Here is a 16,670-nt window from a genome sequence, read left to right as displayed (position 1 = left end):
GGTCAACGGGTAAAAGAAAACACATTCAGAAAGAAAGGAGAAATAAAAGGAAGATGGAAATAAACTTGGCAATGGGCAGAAGCTGAGGAAGAGGTAGGGGCAATGTTGACTGAGGAGCCAGTATCAGAGGAGGGGAGAAGGACAGAGGGGACAAATGACCTTGGGAGGCGGGCTCTGGAGAAGGCCACACTTAGAAATGGGTCTCCTGGTATTATGTAAAACATGGCCTTTAAAAAAAAAGTGCTTCTTAATATTTTTATGTTTGTATGTTTAAACATGGATCCAGCCTCATGGAAAATGCATGAGGAATAAGTGGTTTCAGGGAATGTTTTATACATGACTCAGGAGCTGTGAGGAGGCAGAGGTGGTGGGAGGGGGAGAGGTGTTGGCCACTCCTTTCTTGGGCCTCCCTGTCAGGTGCATGGAGCAGACAGGGGTTCTCACAAGGTCATGGGGAAGGTTGCCTAGGTTTGTGGACAAGATGGTGCACCTGGACCCACTCTCAGCTTCACCCATGCTGGGACTTTGAACATCCTCATCTCCCTGAGCCTCATTTCCCCTCTGCACCATGGGATGCTCACAGTGCCCATCTGGGGAGAAGTTGATCTGACTTGGGGCCAGGGGGACCACAGGGCTTAAAAAACAAAGGCCATCAGCAATTTAAAGCACATCCTGAAAAGCACAATGTAAGCAGAGGGCTCGGGAAAAATGCAACCCTGGTTATTGTCTCCCACTAAACTGAAACACACCAGAGGATAGCAAGCTACCTAGAGTCAGTCATTTTTGTCTGGTCAAGTCACTTATATTCAGAAAAGTATGTGGCACACTGTGGCAATAGATGCTCCCTAAGTAACACACACTCTAATGTGTGTTATGGAAAGAGTCAACAGAATACTACCCAGCCATTAAAAAAAAAAAAAAAAAAAAAAAAAAGAATGACTTTACGACATTTGCTGCTAAAAGGTAGATCTGGAGACTATATGCTAAGCAAAATAAATCAATCCCCCCCGCAAAAAAAAGACAAAGGTCAAATGTTTTCTCTGATATGTGGAAGCTATCCCACAATAAGAGAGGGGATAGGAATTCCATAGATTAGACGAAGGGGAATGAAGGGAAGGGAGAGGGATAGGAATAGGAGAGACAGTGGAATGAATCTGGCAGAATTTTCCTATGTACATATATAAATGCACCATAGTGAATCTACACATCATGTACAAATACAAGACTGGATCCTAATTAGAATAAGATGTACTCCATCTTTGTATAAACATGTCAAAATACACTCTACTGTCATGTATAATTAAAAAGAACAAATTTTTTAAAAAGGAAAAAAGAATAAGTGAAAATGGAATTATATAGAACTCAAAAATGTATAATCTTTTTTTAAAGAGTTTTCAACTTGTGATCTACTGATTTTCTACTACAAAATAATCCCCTGTGACATAACTGGTGACACCTTCATAGTACCACATCACATATAAGAATTGTAACTTTTTCCAGTCTTATCTTGTGGCCATCTACACATCTCAGAAAAATCCTAATAGCTATTCTATACAAAAATACATGATCATTTTCTTGGAATAAATGTCCGGAAGAGAAATCAGTGGATCAAAAAACAGGTGCAAGCCAAGGGTGATGGTACATGACAAAGGAGTCTGAGGCAGGGGGATTGCAAGTTCAAAGCCAGCCACAGCAACGCAGTGAGACCCTATCTCTAAATAAAACACAAAATATGGCTGGGGATGTGGCTCAGTGGCCAAGGGCCCCTCACTTCAATACTGGATACCCTCTCCAAAAAAAAGCAGGTTCACACAGTAAAATAGTATTCAGCTATAAAAAAAAAAAAAAAGAACAAGTACATGTTACAATATGGAGGAGCCCAGAAAATTATATGGTAAGCAAAAGAATCTAGACTTGAAAGATCACAGGAACTACTTAAAAGATCACATGATCCACTTATAGAAAATGTTCAGACTAGGTAGATCTATAAAGACAGAAGGTAAATTCCCAGTTGCTTGGGACTGGGGAAAGAGTAATAGGGAATGACTGCTCAATGGACGGGGTTTCCTTTAGCATGATGAAATGCTGTGGAATTAGATAGAGGTAAAGATTACAATAACATGGGTGCACCAAATGTCACTGAAATGCTTCAATTATTTGAAATGGTTAATTTTATGTTATAATGAATTTCACCTCAGTTACAAAAACAAAGCAGGCATAATGTCAAGGCCAGCTTCTGCCTATTTGTGCATCTACCAATGATGCATCTGAGTGCCCTCAAAGCTGAGGTGGCACTGATGGCTTTCCATATGCCTGGTTATCTCTGCAGGCGAAATGCATCAATTGTCGGTGGGATTGTTTTTACTGGAGTCATTCATGTTCATATTCCATTAACAAGATCATATTTTCTGATTATAATGGAGCATTGGTCTTAGTGTTTCTCAAAAATGCATTTTCATTGATAACATCCATCCTCACCATGAGTGTTAGTCAGCTTTTTGCCATGGGACCAAAAAGTCAGACAAGAACAAATTAGAGTAGGAAAAATATATTTTGGATTCATGGTTTTTCAGATGTCTCAGTCCAAGGAGTGCAAGGATATGAAGCAGTGACTGTAGAAATAAAGAGTGAGACCAGACCCACTTTACCCATTGCGAGATAGACTTTGGCCAGGTCTCCATTTATCACGAGGCTTCCATAAAACCTTTCTCTAAGCTGTTCATGATGGTGGTGCCTGTAGTGCCAGCTCCAGGGGAGGCTGAGCTGGAGGATCACTAGAGCCCAGGAGTTCAAGTCCAGCCTGGGCAACATAGAGAGATGCCAACTTTCAAAAAGGGAAAAACAAAGACTCTAACTTTAATCAATGGGCCACAATGGTGATTTGTGTCCTTTGGAATCCATTTCAGTGCAGATCCTGTATCTTGGTTAGAAATTCTGAGCATTCCTCTTTATTCGTTCTGTAGTTACCATTAAGGGATAGTAAAGACTCCCCCTGTGAGGAAGGATCAGGGGCCCCTCCCTTCCATTCTGTGCTTTTGACTTGAACCACCTTAGATCTGGAAACTAGCTGAGGAACTGTGATTTTTCATTCCCATGATTGATGTCAGCCTGCTGCTTGTCAGTTCTCAGGTTTTTTTTCTTTTCGTTTCTTTTTTTTTTTTTTTTAAGTTGTAGATGAACACAATATCTTTATTTACTTGTATGTAGTACTGTGAATCAACCCAGTGCCTCACACATGCTAAGCAAGCCCCAACACTCTCTGTTTCTAATAAGGGGGGAGATGAAGGGCAGTTATACAAATCAAATATCTTAAACAGCTGTCCTTCGATCTTGCCCCCTGGAACATCATGAACATCAGCTTATTCATTCAGACTCATGCCTTGGTGCTCATTAAGTTAATTACCAATCAATAGGCTCATTTGATTAGAGGAGCACACGTATTCTCCCTATCTTAAGGTCAACTGATTGGGAACCTTAATTATATCTGTAACAATCTAACAGGAGTACCTAGATTACTGTTTGAACAACTAGGAAAAGATGTGTGCACCTAGGTCAGGTGAAACTTGGGGACATCTTAATTTCACCTCAAATACCTCCTACTGTTTGGGAGTGGAAACGATGTGCTCATCAGAACTAGATGAACCTATGTTTACCATAGGGCAAGAGACTTCAAAGCTCATTTATTAGTAAGCACTGTGCTACAGTTTGGAATTGAAGGCAGGGGTGGTGTGGAAGTGGAGGCCATGCGCTGGAGAGGTGGGAATAGTATGAGTGACATAAGCTGTCCAGTGGAGGCCCAGAAGCTTGTCCAAGGAAGAAAAGGGTAGGAGCAGAGCCCAGGACAACGAACCTCAGCCTGAGAGGAGGCACCAGGCAGGCATCTGCCTATATGTTGGGAGTACTCCCAGGTTTGGCTTCCTAAAGCAGGACTAAGTAAGACACAGCTAATGCCCAGAGACTCCTCACGGTGACTGGATTTTCGCTTCCACCTCGAGTATAGACCAACCCTTAATATTGCAAGTAGAATTCATGTTCATGATGAGGGCATCACCTGGGGCTTTACACAGGCATTTTTGTTCCTGCAACTTGAATCCCTTTCATAGGTAACCTCTCATTTCCCCGCCCAGCATTACGTCACTGGGGCTGGGCGAGATCCCAGGATAGAAAAGCAGAGCTGCTGGCTGATGCAGTCCTCCGCTAAACCAAGAGCTCTGGCCTCCTCTCGCTCCAAAGAGGCCTTCACCTCAGCTCCTTCACCAGCTTTGGGCATCATGCGTGAAATTCTGCTCATCCAGGCAGGCCAATGCGGCAACCAGATTGGCGCCAAGGTGGGCACGTCGCTGGGGAGGGGACTCTGTGTGACACAGACCAGGGCCAGGGGTCCAGGAAGGAACTGGGGTCTTGAGCTGCCAGGTGTGCAAAGGCAGAACAACCTGCCACCATGAATATGGTGATGGAGCTAGGTGTGCCTTGAATCAGTGACCTTTAAATTACCTAGGGACACAATCCTTTGTGGGCACGCTTTTCCTCATGATGGCCACTTTCTTCCTCTGCCACTCAGATGCCCTCCCAACATCATCCCTACCCTCCCTCACCCACTCCTTGCCAGGGTTAGGATCCAGAGGACAACATGTACATGTCTGGCAATGACCTGTACCCTTCAAAGCTGCCTGGGGTTTGTGCCAGGAGTGAGGCCACTTGATCCTTGGTCCTGCTAGAACCCATCCTGGGACCCATCCATCAGCAGGGATTCAGGGACATTCAAACTTGCCTGGAGGGACAGCCCCACTGTGCCCACTGCTTCCTGCAAGAGGTTCTTGGTCGCCCCCTTCTCTCCCAATGTGCTTCAAGCCCATCAGTCTGTGATCATATATGGCTCGTGCCCTGGAGACTTCCAAACCCCTAGGAAGCAACTGATGGGAAATAGACCAGCTTTCTGGTCTTAGTCTGACACTCTTAAATCTCTGACCACTATGCCAAGGCCATTCTAGTGACAAGATGCAGGGCCATGGAGTGATTTTTTTTTTTTTTCATTTCAGTTTTGGGAGGTCATCAGTGATGAACATGGCATTGACCCCACAGGCAGTTATCATGGAGATGGTGACTTACAGCTGGACAGAATCAATGTGTACTACAATGAAGCAGCTGGTGAGTATATGCATATTAAACTTACTTCCAATACTGTGGCAGAGGGAAAGTCCTAGGTGCATAGAAATGACAAAGGAATGCATTTTTGCACATTCATATAAAATGCCAACCTCAAAAAACAGACTTCAGGGCTGGGGATGTGGCTCAAGTGGTAGCGCACTCGCCTGGCATGCGTGCGGCCCGGGTTCGATTCTCAGCACCACGTACAAACAAAGATGTTGTGTCCGCCGATAACTAAAAAATAAATATTAAAATTCCCTCTCTCTCTCTCTCTCTCAAAAAAAAATATATTAAAAAAACAGACTTCATAGTTCCTTAATAGTCCTTTTTTATTTAACACGACTAAGCATGCACAGCATTTTTTTTCCCCTTTTCTCTTTTTCATTCCTTTGTCTCAAATGTTGGAATTCTTCTGTGAGAACTACATAGAGTTATAGCCCTACCCATGTTTCTTTACCAAGGTGTAAGTGAGCTTTTGTTCCTGCAGGCAATAAATATGTTCCTCGGGCCATCCTAGTGGACCTGGAGCCAGGAACGGTAGACTCGGTGAGATCGGGACCATTTGGCCAGATATTCAGGCCAGACAACTTCGTGTTTGGTATGTCTTCATGGTCCAGGGGACTGTGACTCACCTTCTTCCTGACAGCCACACACTTCACAGTTCTCGGTGTTCTGTGCCCAGGTGAGACTGTGTCCACAGATGGCCCCAGTCCTGGCCTAACCCCTTGCAGACCATGGGGGTGGGGGAATATCTCTGGTCTCTGGACAGCTCAGGATTTCAGATCAGCCTCCTTTACAGCAATCCCTGAAGGGAAAGACTCAAGAGCAAGAAGAGTGTCTAATGAGCAGTGGCTGCCATCTTCCAAGGCCGCATGTCCAGGTCACTTGAAGGGACCAGGGAAAACAGTGAACCAAATTAAAGTAATGAAGGCCAAAAGCACAGCCTGTGACCAAGATTCAGACAACTGCCTAGAGTCCCTCTTTCCCTCTGATCACACTGTGACTTCCTCTTGCCTAATCCTACTGCATGAGAGTAGTGAGCAATGTTCCCCTAACTGCAGGGGCAGCTGAATTTTGTTAAACATTTTCTCTTCCTCAACTTGTTTTTTTTCCCCCACCTTAGGATGATCCCCAGCATTTTTGAGGTTCACTGATAACATTCAGTCTTGCAGACAGTCTAGGTAACCAAAGCATACCTAAAAGGTTTTGTGAGACTAGTCCCACCTTCTCCACAGTGCAAATGACAGCATCCAGAATCCTTGTCCGTTTGTGTCTCATATTCTCTTTCCTGTGGCAGGCCAGAGTGGAGCAGAGAATAACTGGGCCAAGGGCCACTACACAGAGGGAGCCGAGCTGGTGGACTCCATGCTGGATGTGGTGAGAAAGGAGGCAGAGAGCTGTGACTGTCTGCAGGGCTTCCAACTGACCCACTCGCTGGGGGGCGGCACTGGCTCGGGCATGGGCACCCTGCTCATCAGCAAGATCCGGGAGGAGTACCCAGACCGCATCATGAACACCTTCAGCGTCGTGCCCTCGCCTAAGGTAATGCCACCCTGTCTCTCCACCAGCTGCTGGAAAACACGGATGAAACCTTCTGCATCGACAACGAGGCCCTGTACGACATCTGCTTCCGCACCCTAAAGCTGACCACATATGGTGACCTCAACCACCTGGTGTCAGCCACCATGAGCGGGGTCACCACGTGCCTGCGCTTCCCGGGCCAGCTGAACGCAGACCTGCGCAAGCTGGCTGTGAACATGGTGCCCTTCCCCCGCCTGCACTTCTTCATGCCTGGCTTCGCGCCCCTGACCAGCAGGGGCAGCATGCAGTACCACGCCCTGACGGTGCCCGAGCTCACCCAGCAGATGTTCGACGCCAAGAACATGATGGCCGCGTGTGACCCCCGCCACGGCCGATACCTGGCAGTGGCCGCCATCTTCCGAGGCCGCATGTCCATGAGGGAGGTGGACGAGCAGATGCTCAACATGCAGAACAAGAACAGCAGCTACTTCGTGGACTGGATCCCCCACAACGTGAAGACGGCCGTGTGCGACATCCCACCGCGGGGCCTCAAGATGTCAGCCACCTTCATTGGCAACAACACAGCCATCCAGGAGCTCTTCAAGCGCATCTCTGAGCAGTTCGCTGCCATGTTCCGACGCAAGGCCTTCCTGCACTGGTACACAGGCGAGGGCATGGACGAGATGGAGTTCACTGAGGCCGAGAGCAACATGAACGACCTGGTGGCCGAGTACCAGCAGTACCAGGATGCCACTGCTGAGGAACAGGGAGAGTTCGACGAGGACGAAGAGGAAGAGGACCAGGAGGCTTAGGAACTTCTCAGCCTCCTGGGTCAACTTGTTGTCCACCAGCTCCTCTATGATTGTCAACTAAGCTGCTCAGGTGTGTCTGTCCAAGTGCACTGTACTGATAATATCTACACTCCTAATTCAGGGCTCCATACTCTCCCAATTTTTCTTCTCACTGTTCTCAAAGTTTCAAGATTTTCTTTCATCATGATAGGTTTTCTGCTTCAATGTTTTTGAGCAGTATTCCTGTTCCTTTAGTAAAGAGATAAAATTCCTTTTTTTTTTTTTTTAAATCTTCCCTCTCCCAAAGGATTCAAATAAAGAGATTCTCAAAAGCAATCTGGGAATGATGCTGTTCCAGAATCTTTGTGAATTTGTAGAATCAAGGCCTTAGGTAAGGACTTCTCTTTATCTGATTCCTTTTGAACAGTGTGTTGAATACAAAGAAAAGCAAGTGCTGCTTTACCTGTCAGATAAAAAGTATGCTTAAATTGGAGGTGTTTTAAAAGAGTAGGCAGGAACACAACAGAGTGCGGCCTAAAATGTACTTGAAAACCACAGCAGAAATTTAAGACAATGAATGGAAACTAACAATTTAACATTTTTTTAAAATTACATGTTTCTAGCTATTAAAACTTGAGTCTGCTTTCAATATGTGATCATTCTTGATGGATTAGGATCCCATTTTGGAGAGGGGGAAAAAACCTGGGAAGGCAGGTGAACTAAGGTATGCGATAAGGAAGGGAGTTTCTGAGGCTCTAGGATATGGTAGGAATAGGCAGCAATACAATCAGTCCTGTGCTAAGGAACCACTAAGATAAGAAAATCCTTAGGGCAGCTTCATTGTAGAAAGTGTTTTGCTAACTTGTTGAATGCAAAGTGCAAGTGTGGGTTGTTTGCCTTCTGGCATCAGATGAAACCTTTTAAATAAAAGATACATTGCTGGGAGCCATCAGCCAAGTAGGTATGACAAATTCCTTGCCAGCTTACTCCCATGCTGTCTAGTGGAAGGACTTCTGAAAGGTGACCTTGCTCAAGGACCAGGGCAGGATCCGTGTTTAGGGTGTTCCCCCTTTAGAATAGGGCAGTTTAGCATAATAGGAGAGTAGGGTGTTTCCCCTTTAGAATAGGGCGGTTTAGTAATAGGAGATTAGGGTGTTCCTCTTTTGGAATAGGGCGTATCCTGCTGCTGAGTTCCTCTTGAGTGCTTAGGGTCAGACAGTATTTTTTGAGAGACAGAAGCCCATGCGGTGTGGATTTAGGCAGGAGAGGATTTGGGCAGAGAACGGAGTGGATTTGGGCAGAGAACGTGGATTCCCCCAGAGCGTGTTTGTAGACGGCCGGTGTGAGTTCGGGAATAAAGAATTGCTGTTTGAATCTACAAGCTGTGTGGAGACTCGTGATTTGTGCCCAGACAGAGACATCGGCATCTGGTGGCCCGTACGCGGAACGTCTGAAACTTGGAGGTAAGTGAAATTGCTCGCCCCTGAGGGAAGGCGAGAGAATGGGTGACCATTTCAGAAAACAATGTGTTCTTCTTTTGATTTATTTTGTTTTTCTTTCAAGCTGCCTATCCCTAGAAATTTCTCAGGCAAACTGGAAAAAATGGTTGACTAAAGGTTTGAAGTTTGTCGGCCCTGAGGAAGAGAAAATTGATACAACGATTTTTTATTCTGTTTTTGCTTCATTCAGTTTCGGTTTTGTTTTGTGTTATCTTATTGGGTTGCGTTATCTTTATAGTAGATTAAAACAAACTGAAAAGATGTTAAGTAAATTGTTAGAGGTTCAGAATATGGTGAAAGACATTTTAGATCAAGCAAAAGAGAAGGTCTCTCCAGCTAGTCAGACAGAGGAAGAAAATTTAAAGGAAAAGGGGTTGTTAGGAAAAAGGCCACAACAGGAGGCTGTTACTAACTCCGTTTTATCACAAGAGGGTTTAATTCAACCAACAGCCCCACCGATAGAGACAGCTGAGTGGCCCTCAAACCCCGTAGTTGATAATTGGGATCCTGAGACAGGACCTCGAAGATTAGCATGCCCTGTACTTGAGCAGGCAGGAGGGCAGCGAATTCACCGTGCTTTAGATTTTAAAACAGTGAAGCAGTTAAAGGAGGCTGTAACAACCTATGGTCCCCAAGCTCCCTTCACGGTGAGCATGGTCGAGTCCATTACTAACTTGGACATGACGCCAGCAGATTGGGCTAGCATGTGTAAATCTGTGCTAAATGGAGGACAATATTTGTTATGGAAGGTTGCCAATGAGGAATTTTGTGCAGAGACAGCTAGGAGAAATGCAGCAGCCGGTTACCCTCAAAGAAATTTAGAAATGTTGCTAGGAAAAGGATCTTATGAGGGTCAGCGGCAACAAATTGAATATGATCCTGCTATATATGCACAAATTGCTGCAGACGCAGTTAGGGCATGGAAGACTTTACAAGGACATGGAGATTTACAAGGTCAGCTATCTAAGGTAATACAGAGAGCTAATGAACCTTACGCTGACTTTGTAGATAGGCTAATTCAAACGGCTGCCAAAATTTTTGGGGATACGGAACAAGCAATGCCATTAATAAAACAACTGGCTTATGACCAAGCAAATCGTTGCTGCAGAGAGGTTATTAGACCATGGAGACATGAAGATTTAAACACATATATTAAATTATGTAGAGATATTAATGAACAAGGGCAAGTCTTGGCAGCTGCAGTACAACAGGCTTTAGATACCAGGCCAAAAACATGCTATGATTGTGAACAAACAGGACATTTTAAAAGGAGTTGCCCCATAGGAGGAGGATTTAACAAAACTAGGTATCAAAGAAATAGAATACCGGGTATTTGCCCACGATGCTGTAGAGGGAGACATTGGGCTAATGAATGCCGTTCTCAAACTACCATAGAGGGTACTCCCTTACCAAAAAACGGAAAAGGACCAGGTATTTACCCACGATACCGTGGAGAAAGGCATCAGGCTCCGTTGCCAAAAAACGGACAGCCGGGCCCAATGCTCCGGGGCCCACAACCACAAATATACGGGGCAGTGGAGGAACCCAGCAACACCATCAGAGTAGTGCCCAGGACACATTGTCCATTAAATCCCTCATCAGACAAACCCGAGGGAGCGCAGGGTTGGACATCTGCGCCTCTGCCAGAGCAGTACTAACTCCAGAGATGGGAATTCAAATCATTCCCACAGGAATAAAAGGACCTCTTCCCCAAGGGACAGTAGGCTTATTATTGGGACGTAGTTCATCTACATTAAAAGGACTTATGATAAGTCCCGGGGTAATTGATCCCGATTATGTAGGTGAAATAAAAATTATAGCTAGTTCTCCAAGAGGTATATCAGTAATTTCACCTGGAGACAGAATAGCACAGTTGTTAATAATACCCAGCCTACATAATAAATTTCCTAGTCATAGTGTAAAAAGAGGTTCCAGGGGATTAGGCTCCACAGGTGTAGATTGGGCTATGTTGTCTTTAAATTTAGATTCTCGCCCAATGTTAAAACTAAATATTCAAGGACACGACTTTAATGGGCTACTGGACACAGGTGCAGACCTTAGCATCATATCTAGTAAGGAATGGCCAAAACATTGGCCATTACAACAAGCCACTCAAACGCTTCGAGGCCTAGGAGTGGCTACTAATCCCCATAGAAGTGCAATGATATTAGATTGGAAGGATCCTGAAGTTTGTGAGGGAACTATACAGCCCTATGTATTGGATCATCTTCCTATAAATTTATGGGGACGAGATGTCCTAGATCAATTAGGTTTGACATTAACAAATAACATCAATCCTAATGCGCCCACTACTAGGGCTAGACAAGGTTTTAGGAAAGAAAAAAGATTAGGAAAACAAGGACAAGGTATAGCAGCACCAATTCAAATAGATCAAGGAACAGACAGACATGGGTTGGATTTTCAGAAAGGGCCACTGAGACAATCAAAATTACTTGGAAATCAGAAAGACCAGTGTGGGTTCCTCAGTGGCCCCTGACTAAAGAAAAGATACAAGTAGCCCATGATCTGGTCAAACAACAATTAGCGGAAGGACATATACAACCTTCCATATCTCCCCATAATACTCCCATTTTTGTCATTAAAAAGAAATCTGGTAAATGGAGATTATTGCAAGATTTAAGAGCCATTAATAATGAAATGGTTATTATGGGACCTGCTCAATCAGGGATTCCTCAATTGTCTGCTTTGCCAAAAACCTGGCATGTTTTAGCCATAGATATTAAAGATTGTTTTTTTTCAATTCCAATTCATCCCGAGGATAGTCCACGTTTTGCATTTACTATCCCTGCATTAAATCATGAAGGTCCTGATCAGAGATATGAATGGAAAGTACTCCCTCAAGGGATGGCTAACAGTCCAACTATGTGTCAAATATATGTTAATAAAGCAATCCAGCCACTTAGAAATCAAAATCCTGAACTACAAATATTTCACTATATGGATGATGTATTATTGGCACATAAAGATAAAAACATATTGCTGGAATGTTATGCCACACTTACAAACTTATTAAAAAATTATAATCTAGAGATAGCAATAGATAAAGTACAATTAAATTTTCCAATTAATTATTTAGGAGTTCTATTATCCTCAACCATGGTCCGTCCACCAAAAATTCAAATACGAGTAGATCAACTCAAGTCACTTAACGACTTTCAAAAGTTATTGGGAGACATAAATTGGATAAGGCCTTATCTAGGCATACCAACAGGAGAGTTGGGACCTTTATTTGATATTCTAAAAGGTCCATCAGATCCAAACTCACCTCGCATGTTAACTCCTGAAGCAAGAAAGGCATTGAAAATTATTGAAACATATATGGAAAATATACATTTGGATAGAATTGATATAAGTTTGCCTTTATTATTTATTGTACTACCAACAAAAAATATTCCTACAGGAGTATTTTGGCAAGAAGGTCCATTATTGTGGATACATTTATCTTATTCTCCTAACACTATTCTTACTAGGTATCCTGAGGCTGTAGGACAATTAATACTCAAAGGAATAAAAGCAGCGAAGGGAGTGTTTGGAATTTCTCCCAATAAAATTATTACTCCATATACTATGGATCAAATTGATGAGTTAGCTAATGAGTTAAATACTTGGGCAATAATCATGTGTAAATCTAATGTTTCATTTGATAATCACTTACCATCTAATCCTTTGTTGTCTTTTTGGTCTAAGCATCCTGTAGTTTTTCCAAAAATGACAAGAAAAACCCCTATCATGAATGCTCCAAATATATTCACTGATGGGTCAAATAATGGTACAGCAGCAGTAGTTACCCCTGATCAAACTTTTACATTTTTAGTACCCAAACAATCAGCTCAAAAGGTAGAGCTTAATGCAGTATTACAAGCTTTTTTAATGTTTAAAGATTCTGTATTTAATTTATTTTCTGATAGTCAGTATGTAGTTAATGCTATAGTATCTCTTGAAGATGCTGGTAGGATTTCCCCTTCTTCTACTGTTTTCTCTTTGTTTTCCACTATACAAAGTCTAATCTGGGACAGAAAAGATCCATTCTTTATAGGACATATTAGAGCACATACAGGATTGCCTGGAGCCCTTAGTTTGGGCAATGATTTAGCAGATAAAACTACACATGACATACATATTTTCTCTACACTAGAAGAAGCTACGAATTTTCATAAAAAATTCCATGTTAATGCTAATACTTTACAAAAGCGTTTTAAAATAACTAAGGAACAAGCCAGACATATAATAAAACAATGTCAAAATTGTGTGACCTTTTTACCACAAGTTAATCTTGGAGTCAATCCTAGAGGACTGATACCTAACCATATTTGGCAGATGGACGTCACACACTTGCCAGAATTTGGAAAATTAAAATATTTACATGTTACAGTTGATACTTCTTCCGGATTTTTGATGGGCTCCCTTCATGCCGGAGAAAAAACTAAAGATGTTATAGCTCATTGCTTACAAAATTTTGCCACTGTGGGTGTTCCTAAACAGTTAAAAACTGATAACGGTCCTGGCTATACCTCTACCTCTTTTAAACAATTTTGCTCATCATTTGGTATTACTCATATAACAGGAATTCCATACAATCCACAGGGACAAGGCATAGTTGAAAGAGCTCATCAAACTATTAAAACGTACTTACTAAAACAAAAAGAGGGAATTGGAAAGGGGTATATATCCCCCAAAGATAAACTTAAAATAACACTTTTTACCCTAAACTTTTTAAATTTGGATTCATCAGGACTTAGTGCTGCAGAAAGGCATATGTATCCAAAAAATGTGCATAAGCCTAAAGTTCTTTGGAAAGATATTCTAACAGGACAATGGAAAGGTCCAGACCCAGTGATTGTCTGGAGTCGGGGCTCTGCTTGTGTGTTTCCACAGGGAGAACAGCAGCCGATTTGGATTCCAGAAAGACTAACTAAAGCAATTTCTACGAATCGAAAAGAAGATGATTTGACTCAAATCCATAACAGCTGATATCCAGAACTCCAGCTTGGCCATTCTTACATCTGCAACAGTGATTAACAAGGATGCTTTTTTCAATATCTATTTTATTATTGCATTTTTCCCACATCATAAGGTTCTATTTTTATTTTTTGAGCTCATACAAACCTAGGTTAATGTTTTTCTGATCAGTTTTATTTTTTGACTGTGGAGTTTTTAAACATTGCAATGGAGATTTCACCTAGGTAAAGCTACAAGGCCTTTATTATTATCTTATGTGTTGTACGTTTGTTTGCACATTTGTGTTTTGTGTTGTATGTCTGTGTGTGCGTATTTCATATATGAGGAGCGCTCATGAGAAAATGGATCCAAATTATTATTATTTTTTTTTTATTCACGTGATTTAAATGGCTTAATTTAAATTAGGTAAACAGCTGTTAAAGATTGTTTTTAAAGGTGCTTAACATATCTGCTTGTTTACTAATTTAAATCAGGTAAACAGCTGTTAAGGATTGTTTTTTAAGTAGGTTAACAGATCTGTTTGTTTACTTTCACCTTTCCTTTTCATTATATTTAATAATTCTTTTCAGGTTAATGTCTTTTTAGCATCATTGCCAGAATTCCTATCTTCATCCCAATGAATATAACTCAACAAGTATGCTCAATCAAGGAGTCAACTTACTTTGGAAGGCAACGGACTTTGGGAGGAGACGGACAGATTGATAGATTCCTCCACTTTGAACCGTTTGCAGAACTTGCCTGGACTATGTAACTACGTTTAGTGCAGCTATTGTGGTAATGCTGGCATATATTTGCTGATGGTGTCACCAGTGATCTTTGCTGATGGTGTCACCAATGATGCAATTTTTCCAAAGGAACTGTCAATTGGCTTGGTGTCGTGGCATTTCTGTATCCTCCTCCCTTCTGCTAGTGATGGTCTAAATTTGGGGGCCAATGGCTATATGCTGGACCGGCAGTCAGTGACGGGTATGATCCAATTGCAATGGTATCAACCTAAGACAGGAGGCTGACGCCTAAAGGTCAGTTACCTAAAGGTCAGTTTTCCGATGACGGGTAAGAGCCATATGTTGAATTGGACAACCTACCAGGCGCGGTCCTTAAGCCACATTAACCTCACTCCCCCACTGGCACCAAGGCCAAATTTGGGGGCCAACAGAGGTGAGGCAAAGAACCTCACCCCCCCACTGGTGCATAGACCTATCCACAAGTATGGCTGTATGCTGGACCGGTAGTCAGTGACGGGTATGATCCAGTTGCAATGGTATCAACCTAAGACAGGAGGCTGACGCCTAAAGGTCAGTTACCTAAAGGTCAGTTTTCCGATGACGGGTAAGAGCCATATGTTGAACTGGACAACCTACCAGGCACGGTCCTTAAGCCACATTACTTGTTGTTTAATTAATCAGAAGGGGGGAGATGCTGGGAGCCATCAGCCAAGTAGGTATGACAAATTCCTTGCCAGCTTACTCCCATGCTGTCTAGTGGAAGGACTTCTGAAAGGTGACCTTGCTCAAGGACCAGGGCAGGATCCGTGTTTAGGGTGTTCCCCCTTTAGAATAGGGCAGTTTAGCATAATAGGAGAGTAGGGTGTTTCCCCTTTAGAATAGGGCGGTTTAGTAATAGGAGATTAGGGTGTTCCTCTTTTGGAATAGGGCGTATCCTGCTGCTGAGTTCCTCTTGAGTGCTTAGGGTCAGACAGTATTTTTTGAGAGACAGAAGCCCATGCGGTGTGGATTTAGGCAGGAGAGGATTTGGGCAGAGAACGGAGTGGATTTGGGCAGAGAACGTGGATTCCCCCAGAGCGTGTTTGTAGACGGCCGGTGTGAGTTCGGGAATAAAGAATTGCTGTTTGAATCTACAAGCTGTGTGGAGACTCGTGATTTGTGCCCAGACAGAGACATCGGCAATACATTAGAGCCTGAGGTTGTGGCTAAGTGGTACAAAACTTGCCTAGCATGTGTGAGGCAATGGGTTTGATTCTCAGCACCACATAAGTAAAATTATTGTGTCCACCTACAATAAAAAATATTTTTAATTATTTAAAGAAAAAAAAGATTAATTTATGACACATCTTTAAAAAACCCTTCCCTTCCCCAACATTTCATAAAAATCTAAAGTGAAAACTGCCACATTTTCCCCACAAGAGATATGTTTATATTCATGGAAAGTTTTTACTACTGCCTTACATGAGGTGTGAAGCCTCTGGAGGTTCTGATCACCCCATAGGTTGACAGTAGAGCGATCACTTAACAGTGACACACATTGTATTTGGAACTACATCACGGAACAATTTGGAAAACTGGGCAGGAGAGGTGATTTGGTGGATACTTCAAAGAAAGTAAAAGAAAAAAAGCCAGCTAGGCTGGGAACATAGGAGAAGCACTTGTGTAGCACTTGCCAACAGGGAGGCCTTGTAACTGTCAGTTTTGCCTTCTGAAACCGTGCAAAATTGCTGACCCACAACACTTCCATTTCAGTCAGGGGGGATAAAACCTGTTTTATTATCAGTCGCATTTTGGAAACCTTTAAAAGGTGGTGATGGGTGAGGTACAAGCTCCTTCCAGCTGCTAAAGCTGGCAGAGGACATAACCAAGCTTTACACAACCAGGCATTTGGGGGTGGGGGGTGGACATCTCAAGGAGAAGTTCCTTTTCTCAAATGCAGTCATGGCTAAAGCATTAGAAATAAAAGTGAGGCACCTTGAGTGGACTGCTTCTGCTGGGTGCCCTGG

The 16,670-nt window shown here is 42.9% G+C and overlaps 1 pseudogene; it reads left to right on the top strand.

Annotated features, from left to right (window-relative positions):
- The first annotated feature begins 4,271 nt into the window (after positions 1-4,271).
- Positions 4,272-7,481, top strand: LOC143405140 (tubulin beta-4 chain-like; annotated as a pseudogene).
- The last annotated feature ends 9,189 nt before the right edge of the window (positions 7,482-16,670 follow it).

This window comes from Callospermophilus lateralis, chromosome 1 (genome assembly GCF_048772815.1).
Source record: "Callospermophilus lateralis isolate mCalLat2 chromosome 1, mCalLat2.hap1, whole genome shotgun sequence".
NCBI classification, from domain to species: Eukaryota; Metazoa; Chordata; class Mammalia; order Rodentia; family Sciuridae; genus Callospermophilus; species Callospermophilus lateralis.
The sequence above is the reverse complement of the archived record's forward strand: the minus strand, read 5'-3'. Positions and strand labels throughout refer to the sequence as shown.